General features: G+C 38.1%; 1 pseudogene; it reads right to left on the bottom strand.

Moving 5' to 3' along the window:
* Positions 1–4,040: 4,040 nt before the first annotated feature.
* The window catches only part of LOC137996213 (uncharacterized), a 26,900-nt pseudogene continuing 26,563 nt past the window's right edge, over positions 4,041–4,377 (bottom strand).

The raw sequence follows: 4,377 nt of genomic DNA, 5'->3' as shown, positions 1-4,377 counted from the left end.
TAACATTACCCAGACACAATGAAAGTGTGTTTAATTCTTAAATGACTGATCTTTATGAAACACTGAAAGCCTGCTAAGCATTTAAGAAGCTAGAGTCCACTAGGCTGTCACCTACTACGACTCTTACGCTTGTAGTTCGAGCTTAGCAACCTCCCAAACGCAACTATAAACCGTAACTCGTTCAAAAACTCATCAATAATTCATGAACCAGAGTACCACCTTGTATTTTAGAATTTTGAGCTTTTATTGTTTTAGACTTGTAAGTAGTAAGTAGCTATATGATTTTAGCTGGTGTATATCCTATTTATTTTCTAATTCATTAAGTTATCTTACTTAATTATTTAGACACGACCCCACAAGCGAAGCATCGCTGTAAATACTTATCGTGTATAAATAAAGATTATTGATTGATTGATTGAACGTAACAGCCCAACGAGACACCGATAAAATGTCACATGCATGCATTCATATGAGCTTTACCCGGTAAAACACTCCATTACAATTCTTTATATAAAGAATAGTGAGAACTTAAAGGCCCGTGTTGCTGTTTTTGCTTCTTCTTTTTTTCTTTGTAAACTATATGCTAAACAATTTGAACCTTTGTTCGGACTGCCGAGGAACACACTTTTTGTGGAATTTTTTCGAATCCGCACGCAGCACGTGTTTTATCGGGTCTAACACTTGGCTACGCCTCGTGAGTGTTTTCAAACCTGCTCGTTTTTTTTTTCTTTATTTATTTTTTTTAACCGTACGTATCAGACACTGAACCGTTTACTATTTGTTTTAACAAAATAGCTAAAGAGACTAAAACTGAACCTGTCATGTTAACACGACATACTTTTTCGGTCCCCTACAGCCAACTAACTTACGGTGTCTGACATTTGCAGACTGAAGATTGCAGACAAATAGCGCTGATAAACAGTATTTAAGTCTAAGAACCCATTTTAAAACGATTAGCTTTCAATTATTGAAAGCTAACCGTTTTAAAATGGGTTCTTAGACTTAAATACTGTTTATCAGCGCTATTTGAAATGGGTTTTTAAACTTAAATACTATTTATCAGCGCTATTTGTCTGCAGTCTGCAGTCTGCAAATAAGGAGGTTAAGCAACTACAACGGCGACGGCAGCGCGAACGTCATCTCAAAATATAAATTCGCGTTATTGTAATCGCTTCGTTACTATTTCAACTTTTTTAATATGACAGGAGTGTGGTAGTTCCTCAAAAATGACGCTGGTAGGAACGGCGCTCAATTTAGGGCAGAAAATGAAATTTATCCTCAAGTAATGACGTACGTTGTCCATAAAACCTCAAATTTGGCTATTCCACGTTGTAGTTTTGCTGACGACGGCAAAGAAATGGACAAAAGTGAAAAACACACGTGTAGGGCGTGCAAAGCTATTGTTTTTGCCTACTAAATATGCAAATTTGTGACGTTCTCGTTGCCGTCGCCGTTGTCGTTGCTTAAGCTCCCTAATGTTCTGAGGCCACAGTCTTAGCCACAGGCGCCCCAAGATCAGTGTGAAAAAGCTTAAGAAGATAATTATATGAAAGCAATCTCAATTAAAAAGCTTAACCTTATTGCCATCGTGAATAGCTTCCTTACTGTGTGGTTATTTTCCAGATCCAACGCGATTTCAGCCATTTCACAATTTCTTGGTTGTCAACGGTTATAATTAAATCCCAAGGCTGGAGACTAAATTCTCAGGTGCCACCAATTTGAGTCAAATATTCCTGGATAAAATATTCCCACGGTCACGATTTAACATCAGAATCAATTGACAAAGATTGAACTTTCATTTCAACCCACTATCAACGCAATAGCAGTCCTGCGAGCAAAGTTAAAGAATTTAGCGAGATCTTCAACGAAGAAATAAAAACGGTAAATCACTGACTTAGTTTTTCAGATAATTTTCAAAACTGAAATTTAGAGTGCCTTTTTGTGGACCAGGCGTGTTGCCATGGTAACCGATATGATGTCATAAGTGCCCCTTTGAATATCACCCAACAACAGAGTTGCAAAGATATTTATAGTTTGCCCACACTATGAAATATCCTTCTTTGGCATCGTTCATCGTTTCACAAACACTATGGCAACGAAAAACCCTTTCGAGCCTCCTTTAAGACGATAGCCCGCTGTGACTTAGACTTATTATTAGGTTCTGTCGCTGTATCTGATTTCGCGAAACAGTGTCAGAAAAAATCTAAATGGATACCCCCTTACATGTAGCCACTTCCAGAACTTATCCCTAGCCTCAGAGAAAGACTGGTAGGAAGAACTGTTTCTGGCATACTATCATCTTATGAGTAGAATTTTCAGTTAAGAACTGCGTTCGTACTTTCCGTACTATTTACAATCAATATACTACAAGACCTCTCATTCGCTTTTATTAGTACTCTAAAATCGTTCGTACCGTTTTGTTTAGGATACTTCTCCCACAATGTAGGACACGAACGAAATAGAATAATTATGAAGGAGTTACCATAGTTCAAAGTTATCAATTTGAGGTGACGTTTTCGTCGTTGATCTTAGAGTAGGGTCCTTAAGATCTACGACCGGGTGACGTCGAAGAAAATGTCACCTCAAATAGAGCGGCTCTATCGCAATTTTTCCATTTCGTTCACGTGGTACAGTGTAAACGAAGTATACTAAAAATAAACTGGAACGACTGATTTCAGAGAAAAACTAAATAGAAAATCAAACGTTCACATTTGTAAGCTCACGTTGTCGTTAAAACCTCAATTTTTACGATTTCACGTCATTGTCATGTACCGCAGAAGTAGGTGCTAAATTTATACTAAGTTGTGCGGGCGATGCACAAATATTTTTCTTTTTTTACGGCGTTGTCGTAGCCGTTGTCGTTTCTTTAAACTCCCTTGTTTTTATTATTGGAAGGATAGAAATTGATTTTAGGTTTCATTATTTTATCGCGTTGTTTTGCGTATAGAGTTTTTTCACGTGACATCACGGAGACCATGTTGTTGTCCCAAAACAAAAGGACGACGGCCATGTTGGTGTCCTCAACTCAACTAATCCTCCGGGAATTGAGCTTCATTATCATGCAAACCTTTTCTTTCGTTTCCGTGGAAAGACAAGATTACTGATAATGTGAGTAAAAAAAAATGTTATTCGGGCTAAAGACACTTGTTAATTTCCCTTGAATTTAACCAGAAACCCATAAGGGTTGAAACGTGTAACGCGCATTCACAGTTTCCGAATATTCAGTGCGGACTGATTGGTTGAATGTTTCAGTGCTAAGTACCATATTTGGAAACCCCTCGCTCTTGTTGTTCCAAATATGGTACTTAGCAAATTGAATATTCGGAAGCTTGTTTCCCAGCACACAAGGGGCCGTTACACATTTCAACCCTTATGGGTTTCTGATTTAACTTAACTGGTGCAATTTCCGATCACATCATATAACGCTACTACTGCCCACTTCTTTCTAATTTCGACCTTGTTGCCCATGTGTTTTTTTTTTTCCTTCAGATTTTGAACGTGTGTTTGCTTAACACCTGACTGGCAAAATTTGATCTTTGATTTTTAGCCAAGGCCGTTTACTTTGAGTGTGAATTTCGGATTTCACGGTCCGCCATTACTCACGTTCAAAATTGATCGATTGGACCTCAAGGAAAAGTGACGTCAAAGGCTCATTAGCTTAAAATTTCAGCGTGTGAATGCAGCTTATTATATATACAAACCGCGAGTTTAAATTCTGAAAGCCCTAAACTCCCGTGCTGCATAATAATTCTTCGGCGTACGCATTGAAATCTTAAACTAGTGAGCCTTTGACGTCATTTTCTCCTCGATCCAGTTCTCTCAAGATTTTAAAGTTAGTAATGGCGAAACAATAAATGGGGAAATTCCAGTTAAAATAAACAGGGGTCTTTTTAGAATCAAGGCTTAAAAGTTTGGCCGCTTAATGTTTAGTTAACATAGTTTTGAAATCCAAACAAAAATAATTCAGTTTTTGGTCACAGGGGCACTTTAAAGAAATATGATATAAAACTGAACTGTACCATTACTATTGTTATATCGTATTGCATGGCGAAGTCTCGCTTTTACAGAGGAATCTCTTCCCAATCTTGAACGTCGGGACTCCGAGTTTTTCCGGACCGAGTGACCACGATCTTGTCCTTTGTCCTCGCTGTATTTTTAGCTGCATTCGAGGAGCACCGATTCCTTAACATCGCTATTTTGGCTCTATATAGCTCCAGAGACCTTCCACTGGCAGCAAATGACAAGAAGATGAACAGACCTGTGAAACATGCATACATAAAACCACTAAATGCAGTGGACAAACGAAATGCAAAGAAAACTTCAACATTCACTATACTTGGAAACCTTAGCATCTTAGAGCTAACGGTACACATTCTG

This window comes from Montipora foliosa, chromosome 3 (genome assembly GCF_036669935.1).
Source record: "Montipora foliosa isolate CH-2021 chromosome 3, ASM3666993v2, whole genome shotgun sequence".
In the NCBI taxonomy this organism is placed as follows: Eukaryota; Metazoa; Cnidaria; class Anthozoa; order Scleractinia; family Acroporidae; genus Montipora; species Montipora foliosa.
This window is presented reverse-complemented; position numbering and strand designations above follow the sequence as displayed.